This window comes from Podarcis cretensis (genome assembly GCF_951804945.1).
Source record: "Podarcis cretensis genome assembly, chromosome: 4".
NCBI lineage: Eukaryota > Metazoa > Chordata > Lepidosauria > Squamata > Lacertidae > Podarcis > Podarcis cretensis.
Genome location: NC_137173.1, coordinates 66,094,408 through 66,120,530, shown reverse-complemented (window position 1 = coordinate 66,120,530; position 26,123 = coordinate 66,094,408). Strand labels below are relative to the sequence as shown.

General features: G+C 41.2%; 2 long non-coding RNA genes across 3 annotated transcripts in view; one reads left to right on the top strand and one right to left on the bottom strand.

Annotated features, from left to right (window-relative positions):
* The window catches only part of LOC307214009, a 107,078-nt gene that overhangs the window by 53,688 nt on the left and 27,267 nt on the right, over positions 1-26,123 (top strand). The window lies entirely within an intron of this gene.
* LOC307214005 lies at positions 458-25,607 on the bottom strand. Of its 2 annotated transcripts, none has more exons than XR_013837820.1 (4): positions 25,408-25,607; positions 16,929-17,045; positions 8,292-8,980; positions 458-1,739 (listed from the first exon to the last, which is right to left on the bottom strand). It is a non-coding gene; the product is annotated as an uncharacterized lncRNA (long non-coding RNA). The 2 variants fall into 2 exon arrangements; XR_013837821.1 differs by lacking the exon at positions 25,408-25,607 and adding an exon at positions 17,385-18,267.

The window sequence follows — 26,123 nt, the reverse complement described above, 5'->3', positions numbered from 1 at the left end:
GAATTTAGAATTCCTGCCAGTGTTCTGATGTAATCTTGAGAATGTGGATGTGGGCGGGATTGTTGCAGCCTCAAATGGGAGTTCTAACAAAGTACATTTGAATAAACAAGGACGTTGCACTCCTATTTTTTATTCTGAGGCAAAGTGCTGTGCTGGAAGAGGCCCAGGGTCACACTCTTAAACTGCTTAAGGCTTGAATCCTAAATACACTTGCTAGGGAGTAAGCACCACTGAAAACAGTGGAATTTACTTCTAAGTAAATGTGTTTAGGATTGCACTGTAAAGCTCTGTAGGAGACATGGCTTTCCTATGGTACAATCTTCCTGAGGGGAAAAAAGGTAGCCATATGTTTGTACCTATATGTATAAAAACTTAAACTAAGGGAAACTTTGCCCTTCTAGACAATATCTGATAGCAATAATAATAATAATAATTTTATTACACCAGAAATAAAAGAATAGAGTCCTCTTTCACCATTGTGTTACTGTGCTAGCATTAACCTGCTACAAATTGGTGATGCAGGAAGAGTGAAACAGGCTGAGTTATATTTATTGACATGACATTCACCTGTGGTTAAACTATAAGCAAATCGCATCCTGCCTGTGGTTCCAACATCCTGAGCAGTGATATGGAATACAATAAAATATAGCCTTGCATCAGGATATGCTGCATCAATACATGCTTTTACTATTTGTTTTGTTCATGAGAAGAACACTGAATGCTTTTTTATAGTACAGAGTTTGATTATCTTTGCAGAAAAGAGATCAGGAAACATTTGGACTGAATGTGGGGGCTGCAAAGTGGTATCTGAGCTTGCTCCCATGGTCAATTTGCACTATCTGAGCTTTCTGTTGCCTTGGCTATGCTTTTTGTCTCATTTTAGTTTTGGGTAGGAGAAACGTTAACTCTATGCATTTAGGGTCCACTGCTGTAGTGCACTCTCCACATCTATTCATATTTACGCTGTTGTACTACACTGCCTTTCTTCATAGCTGAAGGACCATCTCCTCACATATGATCCTGTCTATCTATTAAAGTCAGACGCAAGGGCCTGTATGCATCCTGCTTCCACCTGAGCTATGGCTGGTGAAAACATGTGAAAGAGCTCAAGGCAGATAGATTTGTGGCCTGGTCTCCTTCCACCAAACTATCACCGTCTACAATTAAGAATGGTTTTTTTTATCAAATCACTTAGTTTACTGTATCCTTTTTTCTTTTCTTTAAGATAGCATACAATCTCTTTGATTTATATTATTCAGCTATCGGGAGTTGTATGCATATACCCTGGACTACCATACATATGGAATCCAAATGATTTTGCTTAGAATTCACACATGAGTTAGCTTCCCTTTAAGAATAGCACTTGCTGAAATTTAAGTAGGTTGGATGGAAGATTAGGGACTGTTCACCTTTAGCCAACTCTCTCTCTCCCCCCACCCTTGCTTTGAACTTTTTTCTTTCTTTCTTTCTTTTTGCCTCTCGCAGTAACTGGAGAATGTAACTTCCCAAACTCTGATGCATATTACATCCCCTAAATGAGAATCTTCCTAGTTATCTTCCTAACATCTGTTATTAGCTGCCAGTTTTAAATAAGATTGTTCCCCAGTATCTGATACAAATGTGTAAGGACTGCATGTTACAGCTGGCAAAATAAACAATTCTGAAGTCTCATTTAAAAGAAAAATAATTACATTTGTCTTGATGGGTATTGGAGAATGTTTGGCACCTGAACAGTTTTTCTTTTGGAGAAAACAGAGGGGAAAGACTCGAGCATTTGAATGAAAAAAGGCTCGAAGAGACCCAGATATTTAAAACAAGAACAATAAGGAGTCATGGCATCTAATTTGTTTATTGTGGCACAAGTTTTTATGGACCACAGCCCACCTCGTTTTAAGCATGAAATGTTATCTTTGTTGTAAGAAACACATGCATGCACACTCACACACCGAAAAATAAATGAAGACACTTGAGCCAAAAAGCCCTTTGCTGCAGGCTTACGGAAAATAATTCTGCAGACTTTGTAGGGAATAATCCTGAATTGGGATGAAATGATTCTTAAATTCTAATTAGCATATTTAGCAATGCACGCAAAAGCCAAATAGGAAAAGGCAGATGTAGTTGGCTTGACCTTCTGCTGGACCATTCTGCCAATATTTAATTTCTTGCTACAAGATAGATATGCTAAACATACGTCATACACCTTATTAAAACAATTACACACAGCTGGATTTTCCTTTTGCCCTTAAATAATATTTGCAGTAAGAGAAACAAGCTTTCTGAGCATGCCTACAAGTTACTGCTAGGGAATACTAGAATAGGCTTTAAACCATAAAAGCAAATGTCAAGCCAAATGTGATGTGCAACTCTTTCACCTCATTCCATTTTCAGCTACACTGAACCTTTCTTCTTCTTAAGTATTTATTTCAGATTAATTTCCCCACTGAAACTGCTTTTCCCCGTGTTATTCTAAAAACAGGACACAATAACTATTCTTGCTGCAAAAGAACCAATTACTGTGCCAGAGCAAGAGTGTTTTGCTCAGAGGTAATAATGTTCATGAAGCATTTGAGTCTTAATAAGTCTTTGTTATTATTAGAACTAGCACTAATGGCCCTAAATAATGCAAGTTGTTATGGGACTGCATTCTCTTAGAGAGCAGGTCAGCTCTGAATGTCTTCACAGCTCTTTTATAATGCACTTGATGAACATTTCAGGGCATCTGTACTGGTCACTGCCTAGAGCTGATAGACTGGGATTTGTACTGACTGTGTAGTAGGCTGAATTCTTATTATCAGTGTGGACAACATTGTCATTGGTTCAAATCTGAGCCAGCCACAAAGCTTACTGGATGGTCATGGGCTGGTAATTTCAGCCTAACATTGCTCACAATATCTGCTGCCTAGCTGAGGTAAAGATGTGGCAGTATACAATATTTGTAATATGAGATTTGTGAATGTGAATTGTGCTTTCATGGCTTTACCATACCATACACTTCTGACTTTAAAATACTTATAGTATAATATAGCATATGTATGAGAAATCTGGGAGCCTCTCAACTACAGTCATACCTCGGGTTGAAGTAGCTTCGGGATGAATATTTTCGGGTTGTGCTCGGCGGCAACCCAGAAGTAACGGAGCGTGCTACTTGGGTTTCGCCACGCGCGCATACTCAGATGCTCAAAATGACGTCACGCGCATGCGTGAAAGTGGCAAAACACGACCCATGCACGCGCAGTCACGTCTTACGTTTACTTCAGGATGCGAACAGGGCTCCGGAACGGATCCCGTTCGTATTCAGAGGTACCACTGTATTATATTGAGGATCGAAATACCTCAAGGACCACCCCTCCCCATATGAACCGACCTGGGCCCTGCGATCTTCATCTCAGGCCCTCATGAGAGGTCTGGAGGGTGACAACATAAGAATGAGCCTTTTCTGTGGTGGCTTCCCATTTCTGGAATGTTCTCCATAGGAAGGCTGTCCTGGTGCCTTCATTACACATGGCGCCAGGTGAAACTGTTTCTCTATAACCAGGCATTTGGCTGATTAAACATTTGATAGCCTTTTAAATGTGTTTGTGGGAGAGACAGTTATTGGTTTGTTTTTGTTTTGTTATGTATTTTGTGTTCTCATTTGGATTTTTATGTTGTGAATCGCCCAGCAATAAAATTCAGTAATTCAGTAATTCAGTAATAAAAACAACTAGAAATATAACACTTCCAAAAACACCGAATGCAAAGGCAGCCAGTTACCTAATTGCAACACAACTTGTCACACACAAAGGGCTTATCAACACCTCCATTTGCCCCACCACTTTCTCTCAGGGAAACCCAATCTTCAGCGCCGAATCAGAACAAATGGTAATTGTGTTTTCTGCAGATTGCCATTTGTTCCAACTTGGTGCTAAAGACTGGGTCTTCCAGGGGGATGTGGTGGGGCGAAGGTAAAACCGCTTGGACCTGTGCTTAGAAAGCACATGACAAGTGAAAACTGCTCAGACCCATGCTTTCTAGGCATGGGACCAGTGGAAGTGTAGATGAGCCACAAATCTTTAATCTATGCATTTAAATATGCATTCTGATATTTCAAGAATTTGGCTAAGCATTGCAAAGTGGATGGTTGTACATCTAGAACAGGATGGTAAATTTGTAACCCTTTGGGCATAGTTGGACCCCCACTTCCATCAGCCCAGACAGCATGATCAATGGTCAGAGAAGATGGCAGGTGTAGTTTAGTAACATCTGGAAGGTCACTGCAGGCCCCCATCCCTGATCTAGAAGTTATTATTCATTAGCTATACATACAGTCAGTAAACATGCTTGCATGCTCAGATCTCTGTTGCTCAAGGGGGTGAAAATGTGTCCAATACTTCTGAGGGTGTTTTGCTATATTAACCTTAACAGATACCAATAAATGTGAATCAGTGTTTTGGTGCCACTAGCATGCTGCATCTTTCTTCAGTGCTTTTGTAAGGCACATTATTTATGACACGAGGAACAAACAAAGAAGTGCTGAGCACACAAAGCTCATGAACAAAGCAACTCCATATATTTATATCAAAGATGAAAGGGGAGTGGAATCAACAAGAAATAATAAAGATGGTGCAAAGCAAAATACGTTACAGCTGTGTACTTTTCCTGAGATTGTTTTAATAGCTGCCAATTCTTTAGATTCAGTTTATTTTTGTCATCCCTTAGAAGTTAGGAAATGTTAGATCTATACTTAGCATGTTATTTCTTACAAACATTAGCATTAGGAACCATACCTTGGTGTTACACACTATGGTGTTTAGACGCAGGCTGAGGCAAGTAATTTCATTTACTTGCGCTATAGTCCTTAACACACTCACCATGGAGTAAACCCCATGGTGGAATTTACTTCTGAGTAAACATGCATAGGATTTAACACTTAGACTTCAGTGGCTGCTTTTATTCTGGGCACAAGCAATGTGTGCGAGCTAGAAGGCTGCAGGCTGAAACCTGGGGGAGGCAGAGCCATGCCTGATTCCCGTTTGAATCCAAGGATGTGGCTATGGAAGACGCAAGATCCTCTTAGGTTGTTAATGCTGTGAGCTCCTCCATCGTAGGCTTGGGTTTTATATGTGAGTAAATAAACCATATACTGTACAGGCAACTCCACACTTGTGTGCATTGGTGTCGTGCGCACTAAAAACAACGCCAAAAGGGACCACGGGGACTAAGGTGGAACAAGCAGGAATGACAGGTGTGGTGACCCAGAACGGAACCCCTGTGCAAGTGGGGGGATGCCTGTATCACAAAGACACCACAGTCTCCCCTGCCCCTCATTCTGAGGAAACACAAACCCTGAGAAGGCACCTGGAATCCCTGGAATCTCACACTGCTTGAAGATTAGGGTGCTGTGCAACAATATATTAGTTCCATAGCCCAATTTAAAATGTCCAGTGTTTCCTTGGAAAAGAGCATGACTAGTTAAACAGGTCTACGGTTGTAGTCAACAACTGTACCTGTGATCAGTTTACAGGAAATACAGACATGAATACACAGTATAAAATATAGCTGAAATATTATTATTAATGTACAGTGGTACCTTGGGTTACAAACACCTCGAGTTACAGACTCCGCTAACCCAGAAGTAGTACCTCGAGTTAAGAACCTTACTTCAGGATGAGAACAGAAATCATGCAACGGCGGTGCGCCGGCAGCGGGAGGCCCCATTAGCTAAAGTGGTACCTCAGGTTCAGAACGGTTTCAGGTTAAGAACAGACCTCCGGAATGAATTAAGTTCGTAACCAGAGCTACCACTGTAATGTCATTAGCATGCTTTGCAGTTTACTGACTAAAATAAGCAAATGGGCTCGCTATTGTGCTTTTAGTGGGTTTGAAAACCACCCATATGCTGTACAAGCTGTATACAGTATATACATTTAATGAACAAGTCCTTGCAACAAGGAGATAACAATCAGAATTTTGATAGTGAAGACAACAATGGAGAGGAATTGTGGCGTGACAGAGGCAGTAAGGGCTGAATGTGAGCAAATAGTTAGATATATTTAGGTTAGGATAAAATTCCTTCCACAAAACCACCTTATTTATTCAGTCTGAAAAAATGTATCTAAAAATGTTCCACTTCATTATGATTGTTCATATCCAAGAGTCAAATAATTAGGTGTATTGTCTATCTATAACAAGGCATTCTTAAGAGGAAAAGAGCCCATTCTTGAAAAGGCTTATAATCAAGGGCTCTCCAATATTTCAAGGAAATATAAGTCTGGTGGCATGATCTTTCATCACACTGCACTCTGGATGTAATTGCTCTAGATGGAAGCCTCTGCCATAAAAACTGCAGAGCTGTCCAGGTTTTATGAGTCACTGATTCCCCACCTTCCAAACTTCATAATTCTTCCTCTAAGGAGGCACAAGGAAATATAACTGAATTAGCAAAGTCTCAGATAAACCTGCAATAAAGACTGGCAAACCCACAAAGCCATTTGTGGGCCAAGCTCTTTTTGCAACTTGATCCTGAGTCCTGTTGGAGTAGCCAAGCAGCCAGGGGTCAATATTCTTTTAACAAAATCAGTGTCTAAGCTGATTCTCTCTCTCTCTCTCTCTCTCTCTCTCTCTCTCTCTCTCTCTCTCTCTCTCTCTGTATGAGTGAGAGTGAGTGAGAGAGAGAGAGCGCGCTTTTGAACCTTTCACAGTTGACACAGGCATAACTTTTCCTGACATGGAGAGGAAAATGCTTTCCTTGATGAAATTCTGACTTCACACCAGGGTATTTAAAAGAACAACAACAACAACAACAAAAACCACACATGATGAAATGTGTGGAGAGCCAATGCTGGAGACACGAAGGCTGAATTAGATGGACCTTTGGCCTCACCCAACAAGGCATTACAGAGCAGAATATTTTCTAGGTGACGTAGCAAACATTTGTGTAAAAACCAGCACAGTTGTTTACACCTGATGCTAGGAATCCATTTCAAATCAGCTGCAATCAAGCTACATTTGTTTTCATCCTTCTTGCTATAGTTTTAACTAAGTGATCTTGGAAATCTGAGGGACAGAGGTGAAAGTATATTAACCATGAGTCATGGAGTTCAGCAGGAACCTGTTAAACTTTGGCTAGCTGAGGAATAGAAATGAATATAAAGCTTTCCTCAATGCCAGTGGTACCCTGAGGCAGGGGATTGCTTCACAAAGTCGCTCAATTTAACAGAGGAAGCAAAGCTGAAAATTGGACTAGACCTATGTTTATTACCTGCTTACATTGCAGCTGATTAGTGAAATATATGCTTATTTGTCTACTTCAACCCTTATTACTCCCCAAACATGCATGTCATATGTTCATTAGGATGACACTCTTTCAGTTTTTGTAAACTTAAAAGATCTATAGGGTATAAATATTCTCTCCCTGCCCCCAGAGGATTCCTGAGCCTTTAACAGGGGCATGGCAGGCAGAAATCGCAAAGGTTTGCTCTCTATGCCATATTCCCTATTAACTTTGCCTGTTGCACATCTGTCAAGTGCACAAGAGCCCTGCCAGAAACAGTATAGGACTAAGCAACCCAGTGTATTGCACTAATTTACAGTGAGCTGTATCTGATTAAGTTATACTCAGAGACCCACTGAAATCAGTGAACTTAAGTTAGTTATGACTAAGTCCATTGGCCTCAATTGGTTTACTCTATAACTTAGTTGGATAGCAGTACACTCATTCATTTTGGGTGGATACATTCTATGAACAATGCATTTCAGTCCTATACATTACATTATTTATTTCACCTGTATTTTGCTGCACAGTTCATCAGGAGTCTCTAAGTGGTTTGCATATTATCATTATTAATAATAATAAAATTTGTACTCTGTCCTTCATCCACAGATCTCAAGGCAGTTCACAACATAAAATTACAATATAAAAGCCACAAAATACATAATAAAAATGAGAACAACAAACCAATAATTCATATCCCAATACCCCCTAACAATACTGTTACATGCCATCCCAATCTCCAAGTGGTGTGAGATTCTAGTAGTACCAGGCATGCTTACCAGGGTCTGTGTTTCCTTTTGGAACAACAAAGCACAATAGAGTCTGTGCTGTCTTTATCATATATGGTTTATTTACACATATATACAACCTGCATCTAGATGGAGAGAGTGCAGAGCTCTCACATTCCTTCCATTGCTGCAGCCTCCAAGTCAAAGAGACTCCAACCATCATGCCTGACCCTCTCTGCAGACTGCCTGTCTCATGCTCTGTCCCACCCCCCCAGCTTGCAAAACTAGCACACCCCCCCCCGTTCACTTACCTCCTCACTCACTGCAATTCTGTCTCTCCCTCCTGAAACTCTGGCCCTTTGTCTCTGCTCCTCCCGTCTTATAACACTACAATACAATACAAATTGTACATATAATACTAAACAATACTGCTGCAACCACGGCTACTACTAATTCCACATTATAAGTAACATAATTAAGCAACAATAATTATCTCTAAACAATGTGCTTAAGTAAAATAAACAAGAAGCACAAAAGCAAATCAGGTGCAAAACATTGAAATGCAACTTAATTATATAATTAGCTAGAAAATCTCATTTTACCAAAATCCCTCTGCTTATAATAAGACAATCACCAAGCAAGTTAACAGATACATGCAGCATGGTAATAATTTTAACATCCCATAGTACGGCATAAATTAAGTACTATACTAGCACTTAATGCCTTCATATGTAAATGCCGTCATACCATGCCAGTGAGAGCTAGAATGAATTCAAAACCTTCAAAGATTAAGCATGTTGCATGCTGCAGTTGAGATTTGCCATGGTAAACTATGAACATTTAAAATGTGTTTAAATGCCCAGATCTGGACAAACATATATGATTTGTGCGGGGAGCCAGTTACAAATTCCTAGGTTACTACTTGCCATGTAGGGTTTTCATTATATAAGCCGTATTTCATGTTACTTTTCTCTTCCGAACAATATTGCCTATAAAGAAGCTGTAAATATGACAAAGTGTTGACAACATTTGATGATCAGAAGGCAATGTACATTCAATAAATTCCTTTCTTTTATTGAAAACTTTGATTAGATTGTTGCTAAAGTCCTCAGGGCATTCTAGAGGCCTTGTGTAGAACACACAGGTTATTTCCTGTGACAGAGACAAATGCTGGCAACAGTAACCCTTGTGTCACATTTAATTTTGAAGTACCCAGCCAGATCTTTTGTTGGAGGTATGTCACACAGAAAACCAGAGTAATACATTTTGGTACCTAGAAATTAAGTGTGCCCTAGGAAGATTGGCAGAATTACTTTTCATAGTGTTCTTACTCTCTTGGAAGAATTTTTTGGCTGCATACCAAGTATTATTATATATATGTCATAAATGTTATTTGCTCATAAATGTTTTACAGTTTTCCTCACAATCATAGATAGCCTGAATTTTTTTTAAGCAGAAAAATTCAAAAGTGACACTCTTTATTGTATGTATGCTTTTCTCCCACACTACATTCAACAATGCACAGTCTCAGCTACTTTGGTTTATAATATTAGGTGCTACTATCTTGGGAAGTTTAAGTTGGCAATGAAACCAGGAAGTGTACCGAAAAGGAAGACCTTTTTGCCCTTCACACTGTGACTTGGTTCTGACTGTACAATAAGACTTCTGTGCTTAAAGTCTGATGTATGATTAACTTGTGGCTCCTTTAACGTCGATTTCATTACCACTTGAGATAAGGCATACTCCAGCAATCTATTACTTCAGATGCATGCTTTTATTTACCCAAGCCTTTTCTGAATGAATTTTAAAATTATTGTCTGCTGATCACCTTTTGAGTATTGTACCGTTGTTTTAACTATACTATTATGTTAGGTATATATTTTATATTTGTCTTCATTCAGCAGGATAGAACAACTGCAAGACCGACCCCACTGTGCAGCAAGGAAAGAGAACATATTTATTGCCTAAATACATGAATATTTGGAGAATTTTAATGGGGGGGGGGACACAGCTGATTTTGAATCATAGCCAACCATTCCACTTTCAAGAGCAGATAACAATCTAATAACGTAAAAAATAGTAAAGAAATAGTGCAGTAATCTTACACGTTTAATAGTTGTCTAAATGTCAGGATGTCTTTTCTCCGTCACTACTATTTTATTATGCCACAAAACTACTTATCAGTGTAAAGTGCATTAGGGTATATTTACCCTTGTATTTAGCAGCCCTTCAACTTCCAGTGCCACAGCATGTGCAATGACTGTAACATTCCTCCATTAACAGACGATGGCTGTGGTGTTGAGAAACTGACATGGACTTTAATATGACTAGTATGGTCCCAAATATGTAATGCACTTAAAAGCGAGATGAGCGCCGCAACCCAATAGTCTCCTTTGACTGGACTTAATTGTCCAGGGGTCCTTTACCTTTTTTTACCTGCACTTAAATCAAATAAATATCTGGTCATTCCTTCACTAGTTGTAGGTTCTTGCAACAAACCTTTCCTAGCCTTATTTCAGCAATGGCCTAGTAATACTTTCATCAACGGCCCATAGTTCATCATATATGACCCAGTAATATTAATCCCTCAATGTGGAAGTTCCTAAATTATTGTGGTTCCTAAAACCTGAAGCCAAACTGATGGCTCCTTCGCAAAAGATATGCTTAAATACAGTACTTTCATTGTTCTGTGTGAAGGAGCTTTGACATCCAAAACATGTGCGTAAGATCTATTTCTGAGAATAAAGCACCTTCTTTACTAACTGCTAATAAAACTGTAAATGAGAGTGGGGAGAAAGAAGTCAGAATTTTAATCAGGGAGAGGTAAATAAAGGTAAAGGTAGGTTATGTTTACTAGTCCTAAGCAAAACTACTCTGCAGCGCCATCTGGTGACACTGAGGATAAAAGTCTCCCATGCCACCTTTCTATAACCTTATTTATTGCAGCAAGAACTTACCGTAGTTCAACAGATGAATGAAGTAGATGGTGAAGATGTTGCTTCTAAATAAGATACATATGGGCTGTGTGTGTTTGTGCATGAGAGAGAGAGAAAGAGAGAGAGAGAGAGAGAGAAAAGTAAATGTGTGGTACAGGGTGAATTTAATGATAAATATTGATGCCCTCAAGGCAGACATATAATACATGACCAAGTAATTTGAAATAAACAAGCCCAGATATAACAGGGGCCCAGACTGTATAGCACAATATATATATAAGATACATTGATGTCTGTCATCCCAATTATGTGTAATTTTCCTTCTTCAAGTTTGAAGTGATATTTTAAAATATATATATTTAAGTTATATCCAACTAAAGTCATATTTGGAACAGATGCACTGAAAGCAATGTCTGCTTTCTGAATGGGTGTGGGACAATGAAGAGGGCAGGATAGGTGGCCACAAATGAGTTACCAAAAAAGAAAACAAAAGAGGGCACAGCTTTGCACTAACTTTGCAAGTGCTAGTTGATCGGTAGAGAAATAATTGCTGTAATTTTAATGATGATTATGATGATTATGATGATGATGATGATGATGATGATGTGTAACCCACCCATCTGATTGGGTTGCCCCAGCCACTCTGGGCAGCTCCCAACAGAAAATTAAAAATGCAATAAAACATCAAACAGTAAAAACTTCCCTAAACATCCAGACCTGGTGGGGAAGACTGTCAGCAGGTGACCCATGTGCTCAGTCTGCTGTCCAGGTGCATATGGTTGACAGGCAATTTCAAGCTCCCTGCTCTCCCTTCTTAGAGTTATTTATCTTTAAACTGAACTTGAACTGGACAGTTTTTCAAAGGTAGGACTCCTTCCACTAGAAGGCTATCCTCTGACAGTAGAGGACCATCCTGGCCACCTTAGAAGGCGGGTAGATAGGTTGCATGATCTCAGCCAACCCTTACTGGCTACAGCTGAGGGATTGTATGGCTTGCCCACCCTCTGCATCGCCTGGGCTACTAGTAGGAAAATGAAGCCCCTCTGCCTCAATCCTAGATCAGAGCCACACATGCAAAGGGCAACTTCATGCCCATTTGATTTCCAGATAGAAACAAAGCCATTGCTTCATCTGTCATATGCTGAAGAAGCCTTAATTATCAAAGCATCAGTGGTTACGGAGCAGCTTTTGTCTCGCATGGCAAAAGACAGCCTGATGTTGAACAGTTTGCAAAACTTCCTGTGGGTTTCTTTTGAACAAATTGCTATTTGTAGTTTGCATTTCCTGTGTATGCTTCTTCTATACGTAAAGCAATGTTTAAAAAACAAAACAAAACAAAAAACAAAAACAAAGATATAGTGCACAAAATCTTACTGTGTTACAAATGTATACATTAGACTGTCTTGATTACTTTTAAAAACAGTAAGTTGGTGGACAACACACACTTTGTTTTGCTTATAGCTGGTTCAAGCCCAATTTAGGATCTTTTGCACACATTAATAATTTCTGTCCAAGAGCAAAGTTAGGTGCTTGAGTATGTGTAAGTTTTGAAGCAAAATGGGCCCACCCATAAAATAAGGTAGCAGCTTCTAGGTAACATAAGTCTGTAAATTAAAAGATTTTTTTTTTAAAAGCTCAAACCTGCCTTTTGAAATTCTCCAACATCCCGAATCCAGACAAGATAATGATATGACCATGACAATGACCTGACAGTAATGCTCTCCACAGCCAGATTATTAATATTTTGCTACAAGTGAGAATGGTTGTTGTGTTCTCTGGGACTCACACAGTGGCGTAGCGTGGGGGGTGCAGGGGGGGCCGGCCGCACCGGGCGCAACATCTGGGGTTAGGGCAAATCCACGGGTTAGGGGGCGCAAATTACTTGCCTTGCCCCGGGTGCTGACAACCCACGCTATGCCACTGGACTCACATCCTAGACGGGGACTAGATGTTAATTTGGGTCCTAATTCTTCCCCCAAGCTATTACAAGGATTCTTTCTGGGGCATGTAAAATATATGTTGCTTTTATCTCAGGGGCATTGTTGGAATTTTGTGGCCTCTCACCTTAGAGAAAGATAAAGTGAACCATTGTAGTTAAATATTGGAAAGGGTAGTTTAAAATGCAAATAAATAGATACATCAACCTGAGTTGCCAGAACTATACCAGCCCGTTGGCCAAAACAGCTAGCAGGAACAGCTGCCTATTTTGAGATTTCACTTCAGTTACAAGTAAGTTCAACTTCTGTTCCTCTTTTTCACAAAATGGTAAAGGTATGGGATTGCTTATCACAACTTACCGTATTTTTCACCCTACAGGGCGCACCGGCCCATAGGATACACTTATTTTTTGGGGGGGTGGGAATAAAGGGAAAAAAATACTCCCCCCCAGCCCCAAAGAGCAAAGAGGCCATGACAGCAAGCGGGATGGATCCCGCTCGCTGTCCTGGCTTCGTTTTTAGCCTCGGGGCTGGGGGTCTGGGAGCGAAGGCGAGGTTGCGCAACCTCGCCATCGCTCCCGGAGCTTGCAGGGCTGGGGATGGGGGAAGCCGGAGCTTCCCCCGACCCCAGCCCCCAGAACGGGACCGAGAGCGATGGCGAAGTTGCACGCAGCTTTGCCATCGCTCCCGGAGCTTGCCGGGCTGGGGGGATAGCTTCCTGAAGCCTGGAGAGTGAGAGGGGTCAGTGCGCACTGACCCCTCTCGCTCTCCAGGCTTCAGCGAAAGCCTGCATTCACCCCATAGGACGCACACACATTTCCCCTTCATTTTTGGAGGGGAAAAAGTGCATCCTATAGAGCGAAAAATACGGTATGCCCCGAGGAGCACAGTAGCTTATAACAATTGTGCAATGACACTACATCTAGCAAGGGCTACAGTAATGGGTTTTGTTTTTATGAAATATGGGGTACTATATATTTCATTTAACCACAACTACAAAATGTGACCCATTGATAGTTTGTTATGAGTTTGTGGGTGCCAGAATCTTCCTGGGTCCAGCAGGTGCTATAGTTTAATCAAGGCTTGGGGGATTAAAGTGAACACCAGACTCCTAATCCCTGGACCCAGATCCCCATGTTCAGGAGATCACTTGGGAGATGGCCACTGAGAAAGTAAGGTTCTGGGCCAGACAGCAAATGGGCCAGACAGCCACCTCCCTCCACTCAGAGTTAATTAGAAAACAATACAGTGGTGCCCCACAAGACGAATGCCTCGCAAGACGGAAAACTCGCTAGACGAAAGAATTTTCCGTTTTGGAGGTGCTTCGCAAAACGAATTTTCTATGGGCTTGCTTCGCAAGACGAAAATGTCTTGCAAGTTCCTGCGGGTTTTTTCCCCCTTTCCCCCCCTTTTTCTAAGCCACTAAGCCGCTTATCCGCTAAGCCGATAAGCCGCTAAAAACCTCTAAAAGCCGCTAAACCGCTAATAGCACTAATACGCTAAGCCGTCAATGGGCTTGCTTCGCAAGACGAAAAAACCGCTAGACGAAGAGAATCGCGGAACGGATTCTTTTCGTCTTGCGAGGCACCAATGTACTAGAGTTGAGGGTTGGCTGTGATGTGACTGAGAGGAAAAATGGTCACAAGCTGGTAAAGGCAGCAAGCTGGAGAGAGGGTTGCAGAGAGAGAGAGAGAGAGAGAGAGAGAGAGAGAGAGAGAGAGAGCTGCATGATGGTTGATTTCTCTTTGAATCCAAGGCTGTGATTATGGGAGAAACAAGACCCTCTTGGGGGGCTAATCCTGTGAACCCCTCCATCATAGGCTCAAGTTGTATGTATGTGCAAATAAACCATATAGCCTAAATACACCACGGTCTCCACTTTGCCTCATTTCCAAAAGGAAACATGAGTACTTGGAACCCCCGGAATCTCACACTGCTCGAAGACTGGGGTGGGATGCAACAATAGCCATACAATGGAAAATGGATTCATCTGAAATGCAATGGAAGCACAGCTGCTATATATAGGCTCCATGAAACAAATGAGTAACGAAATATGCATTTATAGTACAGAAATGAATTGTAAGGAAAAACCTTCATTCAGAGATGTCATTGATCAGATGACTGGCGTCAGTTATATTTGATGTTTGTCCAGTGCTCATAAGAAAGGTCTTAAATTACAGTTGCTTCTGAATGCAAAGCCCCTATCTCAGATATCAGCAGGCATTTCTATCACTCAGTGCCATCACACACACACACATCAATTCCTGCTATAAAAATCAGCTTGTCAGTTTTACAACTCTCCATGTTAGTATAAAAGGCTGCATGCAAAATGATTGCAGATAATTATGGGCTATGGAGTTAAACAGTGGTCCCATTTTTCTGGCAATCTCTCTTTGCAATAATCTTTGTATGACAATGAAAGGCTCCTGAAAAACTCTCTATTACCATCGCGTGCTATAATAAGTATAGCACTCAGGGGATGTTTAATAGAATGTGAAAAAAACAGAGATGAGAACAGCATATTATATCAACCTGCTCATTATGTCATTGATTCAAATTGTTTTAGGCAGCATTTCTTCCTGGAGAATGTCCAGTTGAACAGGATATAGTAAAGTCATGCGCTCCTGATACTTAATTGAACTATTATGGGTAAATGTTTTCTTTCTTAATTTAGTTCCGCTATTCTTCACCATAGTTCCATGTAAATTAAGACAAAGTACTTTCCTTGGTACATATACTTTCCCAGTGCCTGTGATCATTCTCATCCATCAATGCATTTCCAGCAAATGCACATTATATTGTATTTCATTTCTCTCTTACTATTGTACAAATCCCAGATCTCCTGCTTATCAGGGGAGGGTGGGGGACACACACACACCACATATTCAAATCACAAAACACTAGATTATGCAGTTAACATAACATGTAGTTACCAAACAAACAAGCAAGCAAGCAAACAAGCAAACAAACAAACAACATGTAGTTTGGCCCTTACTCCAAGCAGGTTTATATCTCCAATCTGTAAAAGCCAATCCATATATGCACCACTGTAGCAAGGAATTTTGTGCTTAGGAAGCCTAAGGATGCATCAGAAGGAGAAATACAACCAATAAGGCAACAGGGAGCCAAATAGGTTTGAAATCATACAGTTGTATTACGTAGCCATAAAACATGGGATTTTATTATGGCTTTTTTATTTACTTCCCAGAATACAGGAAGTGGGGATGGGAGAGAATTTTGGTTCCATTCACATTTAAAGGAAAATTTACCAGATTCATACTTTCTGAAACAATGTGAACCAAAACACAGCCATCCTTCAACTTCGCACTTTTCCAAATTTTGCAATGCAGCTCTCCAGTTGTGTACAAAAATGCATAAAGTGTGCATAAAAATGCATTATAAGTGAAAAATTGCCCAGAAAAATGTGTGTATTAGGCAAAATTGCATATACAGTGGTACCTCGGGTTAAGAACTTAATTTGTTCTGGAGGTCCGTTCTTAACCTGAAACTGTTCTTAACCTGAAGCACCACTTTAGCTAATGAGGCCTCCTGCTGCTGCTGTGCCGCCGGAGCACGATTTCTGTTCTCATCCTAAAGCAAAGTTCTTAACCCGAGGTAATATTTCTGGGTTAGTGGAGTCAGTAACCTGAAGCGTATGTAACCCGAGGTACCACTGTATAAATCATGAACCCATCGAATTATAGATGTGCATATTAAGAGAAATTCACACTAAATTGCTGATGAATTTCTGCGAGGCCTTAAAAAAATAAATCCCAGACCATCATGGAGATGTGGAGAATTGAATTAAAGACTTAAAATGGGAAACTGAGAGAAACAAAAATTGATGGATTTGACCATCTAGCAGGAAGACAGGAGCATGGTTGCTTCTTACTGGGCAAGCAGACACAATACTGCCTGTGAGCTTTTCCTTCAAGGTATGAAAGAAAAAAGAGCCAAAGACATGCTTAAAAACAACAACAACAGTAAAGGGGTCAAGAATATCTAAGAAGGCAAGAACCCCACAACCATAACGTGGCTTCAGGCCTGCAAGTCTTAAAATGTTTCTGAAACTTACTCAGCTTCCAGATTTTCTGTTCCCCTGGTGGAGCAGAGTGCTGGTCAGAACAGGGTATTTCAGGGTATGAAATGTCTCAACAGAGATTATGTGGTGAAACCAAAGATCCGTGTAGAACTGGAGCAGAAAAATGAGTGGAGGTTACCGCTGCTGGTAAACATGTTTCTGAAAATGCTAAATTATCTTCTAAGATTTAACTTCCAGAGATTCAGAAGCGTTCGGGGTGGTGGGGAGACCAGTCTACTACAAAATGCATAATCCTGCAGATATTGTTTTATTTGTAAGTTTTCTTACTTGTCCTTCACCACAAGAGCCAAGCCCAGGTCACACCAATACAATTAAAAGCAAGAAAAACAGATAAAACAGTTTATACAATTATAAAAAGCAAAACAGTTCTAAGAAAACCAGCACAGTATAAGATAAACAAAACAGAAGAGGTGGATCCAACCAAAATACCTAAGACTAGGATAAAGAAGTGTGTTTCTAGCAAGCAGCGTAAGTTGAATATTGACAGTGCTAGATGCACCTCTGTGGGGACTGAATTTTACAACACAGGGACTGCCACAGAGAAAGCCCTCTTTGGGTCACCATTCCCCACACTTCTGAGGGTGGTGGAACTACTGAGAGACTTTCCTCTCCTGATCTTAACACTCAAGAGGATCATAGAGATGGAGTGTCATTTGAGATATTCAAAGGATATATATTCTGTATACTTTATACAATAGGCTTATATACCAGCTTCACATTTTTGTCTTAATTGTTTTCAAAAGCAATTACATACCTGTGTGTTTCACAAGCCAGACCCAGAAACAAGCTGTCATTTCCCCCTTGTTTTGCTACCATTAATTTCTAATGAACTCATCAATTTAAACTGAAGAGTTTTTGTCTCTTTCACATTTATATTGTTTCAATTCAACAATATATTCCATCGCAATCTTCCAAAATGTTTTAAGCCATTTCGATGTTGAAGCAGATTCCCAAGGGTGTCTTTTCATTATTTCACAATTACACAAAAGATATTTCTGAAATTGGCTCTGGTTATTTTATTGCAAGCGTAACTTTAAAACAAGAGATCCATTTCCAAATTACATCATAATCCATTATAGACAATGAGAAATGATAAGTGTCTTAATATGAAGGGAATTTCATAACAAAGCAAATAAGACTGTCCCAAGAGGTTCCATAACTAGCAGCAAGATGAGGTGGTCACCTCCACTTGCCTTATTGGTGGGCCAGGCCCAGTTGGAGGGCAAACCTGTGAGTGTGTGGGCCCTCTGTGAGTATAGGAAGCTCCCTGATTGTTAGCTTTCCAACTCAGGGAGATTGAAGCAGGAGTGGACATTATTGTTATGTATTGAAGTTCTCACCCTGGCCACCAGGAGTATTGTGTATGTATTTTTCATTCAGGTCCACGTCAATTATTTTAGGCGGGAAACCCTGGGTTGTTGTTGCTACAATGTTGACAGCCGGCTGCCTATAAAAGCAGGCCGGCTGAGCTGTTTGCTGTTCAGTTCTGTTCCAGCTTACAAATAAAGAGCTGCTTTGGAGAAATCGCTGTGTCATCTGCTATGTTTGCCCACAATTTAACACTGGCGACGAAGGTGGGATCGATGGACAACAGAGCACAGCCAGATGTGGCCACCCTCTGAGATGAGCTGAATCACGGAGCTGAAACACTGAGCGAAATCACGGAGCAGAACCAATTCAGAGCTGACCGTTCTGGCTAGAACACGGTGTTCCATCCATTGCCTCCACGTCGGTATCGGAACAATGGCTTCACTCGTGCCTCTACCGCCGTTTGCCCCAGCCTCTGAATCATGGGACTCCTACCTCGCTCGGTTTGACTGCTACCTCCAAGCAAATGAGCTGACAAGAGGGTCTGTAGAGCAGAAGCGGGGCCTCTCCTCAGCCTTTGTGGCCCCGAAGTGTTCGCGACGGCCCAAGCATTGGTTGCGCCTCTAGCAGTCCAGGCAGCACCTTGGGACATGATTCAAGAGAAGCTACGCAACCACTATGCCCCAAAGCCGTCCAAGATTGCTACCTGCCATGTGTTCTATCACCGGAACCAGGCAGAGGGGGAGTCAGTCAACAACTACACCACCGCCCTCTGACAGGCTGCAATGCACTGCGAGTTCTGAGACTTAGATGATGCCCTGATGGATCAAATCGTCTGCGGGGTCCGGGACATCTGTCTGCAATGGCATCTCCTCGCCAAGCCAGACCTCACGCTGCAGAAAGCCACTGAGGAGGCCGTGGCCTCGGAAGCTGCTGAACTCTCCGCCCAGGAAATCCATAAGGCCAGTAGACCGTATTTAAAGGACTATGTTATTAGACATGTAACACTGTTGGTCTAATGGAAGTATATGAAATGTAACCGATATGCTTTGTGCCTAATTGAACCATTACGTGTAGTGCTGTATATAAGGAAACCATTACGATTGTAACTAACGCCTTATCTTGGTGGGGAGGGGTGTTATGTATTGAAGTTCTCACCCTGGCCACCAGGAGTATTGTGTATGTAGTTTTCACTCAGGTCCACATCAGTTATTTTAGGCGGGAAACCCTGGGTTATTGTTGCTACAATGTTGACAGCCGGCTGCCTATAAAAGCAGGCCGGCTGAGCTGCTTGCTGTTCAGTTCTGTTCCAGCTTACAAATAAAGAGCTGCTTTGGAGAAATCGCTGTGTCGTCTGCTATGTTCGCCCACAATTTAACAATTATCCTTGCTGAACCCCTCATTAAGTAGCACTTAATGGCTGACCCATATGTATGCTTCTGACTGTTTCTGCAAATTTCCTCCAGTCCTTGAACTGTGGATACTTCCAGTATGAGAAAAGAAAAGTCCTACAACTCAACATTTGGTCCCATCTGTGTTTTGCTTTGTTCCATGCCTTCAGTATCAGATTATTAGAGGTAAAGGGAAAACAACTATTCAGCAACATGGTTTCCTTTATATTGTATGCTGATAAACAAAACATGTAGTACATTTTTTGGGTGTTTTTTTTTAAAGAACCACATTTATCAAGATTTAATTTTTAGTATCTGTCTTTCATCAGCATTGTACAAAGTTAATTCAGCTAGAAAACAACTCCCAAGAGCGGTGTTGTACTTAAGGCTGATAGCCACAGACTACAATCTAAGCCTGTCTCTGGTTTGCTGAAAAAATGTCTACAAATTGATCATATTGGTCCTTTGCTGTAGATTCATGCAATTAAAAGGAAGCACAAGAAAGTGAAAGATGATTAATCTTCATGAACTTCTTATTCTGTTTAAGCTTCTGGGAATGCATGCCACATTTCCCCATAAGGATTATTTGTTTTAGTGTTGTGATATATCACCTATCTGCTTCTGAATATTTAAGTGGGACGTTACTTTTGGCAGCAAAACTAGTTTTGAAACTTTAATGAGAAGTGGAAATAGAAGACAGACAAGATGCCAAGACATTTTCTGGTTAATCTTATTCTGCCATATTCTGTTGTTAAGCACTCCATATTGCTGAGCACATGTAGAAATTTGAGAAACTGGTGGGCATCACCACAAAATGGCTGCCATTGGGAGAGCATGGCTAATCACAAAATGTCTGCCATGAAGCCTAGCTAGTCACAAACAGGTCACTAAGTACAAGGCAGAGGGTGGTTCTGAGTGCCAGCCCCTGCAACTCCATCCTTGTTACTGCTTGCTGTCACTGTCTATTCACTGCCATTGTTGAATATGTGAACAGCAACAAGAGGGAAGAGATGCTGGGCAGGCCCTATTGGGTGGAGTGAGGCAGCTGCATCAGGCAGCCAAAGCAACCATACTAGCTGTTCCTCCTGAATCTCTCCAGCTATCCACCCTACTGGAAGACAGCAGTGTATGCTACAAGACCTGCTTTGCACCTCCTAAGATGGCTGCAGGAGTGGTGAATGATACTGTCCTCTATCCAGCACTGAAGTGAGATGCAACTTACAAGTCCAGTCAGTTTGTGTGTGTGGACCGGTAGGGGTATTATTTTGTCCTTGGTCTCAGGTAGCAAGCTGGCTCAGAGAAGAAAAGAGAAAGTGCTTAGCACTTTCCCTCTTGACAGTGGTGTAAACTGGACTCAGAGGGAGAGGGCAAGCAAACCGGACACTCGTGGCTGTGGCAAAGATGTAGACCCACTGAGGGTATCTTACCCAAGGGCACCTGCAAACCTAAAACTAGAACCGTATGGGTGTAGGTTCTGGGTTCATTGTCTTGAGCAATGAGTTAGGTTACCATGAAGACTATAAATCTATTTAAAAATCACATGAGCTTACTGTCAGTGACAAGAATGTTTAGCAAAAGTATTTTAATAACATTATCCCAGATGCATTTAGATTAGAAGATAAACTGCAATGATGTAACAACATTAAGTTGCATGGTAATAATGCATGAGGCTGTGGTTATCATAAAATATATATTACCCCAGGGTGTTATAAAAACAAAATTGTGCACCAAATACACACAGGTATTGCAATGCTATCCCAAGGCAATACAGCAATTGGAATTGGCTCATTATTAAGAACAGAATTCGTTTTCTGTGTGCTTCAGAAATATGAAGTCGGCAAACAAGTAAAAACAGCAGCTGTTTTGGCGAAGCTTACAAAAATTAAATTTCCCTTTTAGAACTTATCAGTGCCCCCACAATCCAAGTATTTACAAACATAAAGAGTAATCACATATAATTTAAAAACTGTTTGTTTTTATAGCTTTTCTAAGCTTCATTGGGGGCGAAGAACTGCTTGCATAACCATTGTTTTTTAAAAAATTGTTTTTCTGAGCAAACATTTAGAGCCTAGTATAAGAAGACCTTGGGGTGGATTAGACATATCTGTGTCTCATAGCAACTGGTAAATTTAGTGTTGTCATAATTTTTATAATTAGTCTTAAAATACTACAATCTTAAATGTTTAAAAATTAACTTCAGGGACGAAAATGAAAGAATATTTATTCTTCCTATGAAGGTTGCAGTTTTATTAACTGAAGATTAATACTGAATATGGAGTGTTCTCTATTCCTCACAAAAACTATTCTTGTCATTCACCTTGAACCCCCCTCACAATTTTAGGTGCTCCTTTTGGTGCTGGAAAATAAAATTGAGCCTAAAGTTAAAACTTTAAAGGTTAGACTCACTCCCAAAACAGATAGTCAAACGCTGTAGCTGTGCCTTTGGGGGCAAAACAGTATTTCTCAACTTTTAAGCAGAAATTCGTAATAGAATGTAAAACCAACATTACACCAATCAGAAAAAAAGTAAAGACCCGCAGTTGGATCCCTCCCAAGTACTCCTCACTTCCAAGAATAGTTTTTGTGAAGAATATAGAAAATCTCTCCCAAATCCTACTGGTAGATAATAAAAGAGGTTGATTTACTCATAGCGACTGCACTGTTAAAAATAGTACTTCCTGAAATAGCTGATGAAAGGAAAAGGTATAGCCAGACAACAGATAAACAAGTCATAATAGCTTGAGTTCCAGAAACATTTGACATGTATAACTAGCAAATGGTTTATTGATTAGATATTAAAGTACTGAGCCAGAAAATATAGCATCCCTACAGCACAGTTAAAGGTTTGCTGTTTTTTGTTTCCCTCTAGACAGCTTGAACTGTAATGTCTCCTGTTATCAGTATCGCAGGTGCTACTGTTCCATAAGCTCAAATTGTAATATAATCCAATTTTTAGAGTTTTAGCAACACCAATTGTTTTCTGTGTGAATATCAAGCATATTGGATAGCCTGAGACCTCCCTCCTTTCTTGCATGGGAACAGGAATAGCTCCCATCTCTAAAGCTGATGTATGTGCCCTAAGCCTTTGCTTTTCCTATGACTTTGAGACAAGGCCAATGCTTAGGTAACTGATCATGGAATAAATTTAAGTTTGAAGGCCAGTTTATAGGCAACCTAGAGGCAGGGCCAACCCATGCATGTGGCAAGGGGAGGTGACTGTCTCAGGCAGCAGGATCCATAGGGATGGCAGATCTAGCCTTCAAGGAACGCATCACCCATTGCAGCCACTGTAGCGCCAATAGTAACTGTAGCACACTCTTTGGAGGCCAGATCTGCCATGCCTGCAGTAGTCCCCACCCCAGATGCTACCTCCACAGTAGCATAGCTGTCAAGTGTCCCTTATTTGGCGGGACAGTCCCTTATCCCAGCACCATGTCCCGCTGCTGTCCCTTATTGATGAGGCTTCGTTTGGCTGCTGGCTGGGCTTTCTGCCTTTGGCTCGGAGGGGCTCAGAAGTTGAACATACCTGTGCCCGGAAAATCCCTTATTTTGGGTGCTGATCCCTTATTTTCGAGGCTGCTGGTCCCTTATTTTCAAATCTGTAAGTTGACAGCTATGCACAGTAGCCAGCTGATCTTCTACCATTATCTGTTACTAATGTTGATATTTACTTCCCTCCCTTTTTCCGGGGGGGGGGGCTACAAAAGAACCATTTTGCGGTTTGCTTCAGGTGCTCAAATGTATTGAGCAGGTTCTGCCATAGGCTTTGCATGGTGAATGAGAAGCATGCTACTCTACATTACGTTATCTGCAAGGTGGAGGGGCAGGTGTGCAACTTCATACCAGACCTGTTAAATAATTGCCATTATGTAAGTAAGATGTCTTTCCTTTCTTCAGAGCCTAAAGAAGATGGAACAGAAGGACAGAGATTGGCAACAGTGCAGTGGTTGGCAAGATGAACTAACTTGATTGCAGCTAAGGGGCTCATCAGTATTGCCAATTAAGTACTGGCACAACATTTTTGTCAGCATGATTCATGCCAGTCCGGAAAGAGCTGGTGCCAGATCTGCGCTGCTAGCAACGATCACTCTTAAATACAAATCTAGCTAAGAAGGAAAAAAACTGGTTGGTTGGTTGGCATCTGTCTGTCTTGGGAGACAACAGAAGAGTGTGCCTTCGCGGTAAAGTCAAACCATTGGAGAGTTATAGCACCTGCTGTGGCTCTAGAGACCAACACATGAGAGACATGTTTTGTTGTGGGTGGAACAGGTAGAAGGTATCCGGTTGTGATGATACAGGTGTACCATGCCATTTCTTCTTTCTATGCTCCTCATTTTGGAGTTATTCATGTGGGACATGGGATTCTTCTTCTGTAATGCTCCTAATGCTTTTAATATAAAATGGGCCTAGAACTAGTGTGTCATTTTCTGCTCAGTTTTTTTTTAGTATGAAATAGAATCCAGGAAGGGACGCGGGTGGTGCTGTGGGTTAAATCACAGAGCCTAGGACTTGCTGATCAGTAGGTCGGCGGTTCGAATCCCCACGATGGGGTGAGCTCCCGTTGCTCGGTCGCTGCTCCTGCCAACCTAGCAGTTCGAAAGCATGTCAAAGTGCAAGTAGATAAATAGGTACCGCTCAGCCGGAAAGGTAAACGGCGTTTCGGTGTGCTGCTCTGGTTCGCCAGAAGTGGCTTAGTCATGCTGGCCACATGACCCGGAAGCTGTACGCAGGCTCCCTCGGCCAATAAAGCGAGAAGAGCGCCGTACCCCAGAGTCGGTCATGACTGGACCTAATGGTCAGGGGTCCCTTTACCTTTACCTTTTACTAGAATCCAGGAAGTGTATCAATCACCACTAAGGGAAGTTTGGCTGCTGCTATGAAGGAATGCATGGGTTGTTGCTGTTTAAAAGGCCACTCGTGTGTGCAGCTAAATGCCATCCAGCCATCCAGCCATCCATTCTAGGGTCCTCCAACACTTGATATATTTCCAGCCACAAAGTGGTCAACAACCCAATGAATGACTGTATACAACAGTAATGACACATAAAAGCAGTGAGAATTGGATGCCAATATCTCCTTCCATCTCATTTGATACTTAGCAGCCTTTTAGATCTTGGCACCCAATTACAATGCAAGTATTTAACCTTTACATGACCACTCAACTTGGAAACTGGAGAGCAAAAGACAACAAGCTTCATGAATTAAAAATCCTCCCTGTATTAAAAGGCGAGAATAGGTCAGATCATTAGATGATATCCCTTGATCTCCATAATCTCTAGTCAAGCTAGCTCATAAGTTTGAGCAGTTAAGAGAGTATGTTATCTGCTGATGTTATTTTGCATTCCTGTCCGTCAGTCCTTTCTTGGCTGCACAAAAGCCAGGACTAACACTATTGTGCATCTGTACTGCCTCCTAGAATCATGCAGTTGGAAGGGACGCTGGGGGTCATCTATTCTAACACCCTGCAATATAGGAATCTCCACTAAATCATACGTTACAGGTGGTCATCCAAACTCTGCTGAAAAAAACTCCAAGCAAGCTACGTCAATCTGAGGGAGTAGTCTGTTCCTGTTGAACAGTTCTTACTGTCAGAAAGTTTGTCCTAGTGTTTAGTTGGAATCTCCTTTCTTGTGACTTGAATCTATTGGTTTGGGTCCTAGCCTCTGGAGCAGGAAGAAACAAACTGGTTCCATCTTCCATGTGACAGTCCTTTCAATATTTCCTCTGTCTCCTCTTTACTAGGCTAAACATACCCAGCTTGGTTCCAGACCCTTGATCATCTTTGTCGCCCTCCTCTGCGCATGTTCCAGATTGTCAATATCCGTCTCAAATCGAATCCAATACACCAGAATAAGGCCAAAACTCTGAATAAAGCAAAAAACACGAACAAAGCCTATGCCTGAGCAGCACCGACAACAACCGACAACAACTGAGGAAGCGAGCCAAAGAGGAAGTCCTCAGTTTAAACGGCCCCGGCCACACCACACCCCCGGTGGGGAGGTGGTGACCACGCGGTCCACCGCAACTCCTCCCCATTGGGAAGTGGAGTGGATTTGCCAGCTGCTTGAATTCAAGCTTATTTTATGTTTGCTGTTTATATTGACTGAATGTTTTTAGACACTGATTTTGTTATTTTTTTCTATATACTTGCAAAAGTTTGTGATAGAAATGATTTAAAGCAGCAATCCTATATACACTTACCTGAGAATAAAAGACACTGAACTGTTATATTATCCTTTTTAAGTCTTTGAAAATTACTACTTTACAGCATTTGTCAATGTATTATTGCCAAAATAAAGGTGATTACAAAACAAGTTAAAATAACTTATCATAACAGGGGCGAGCAACTGTGCCTTAAATAATGACCCATGATAAATTAAATTTAAAAAGTTAATGTAAGGAAATACATAATCAATCTAGAAAGCCTATTTTCAAGAGTGATTCCTTTTCTTTTAGCAAACAAGGGGGA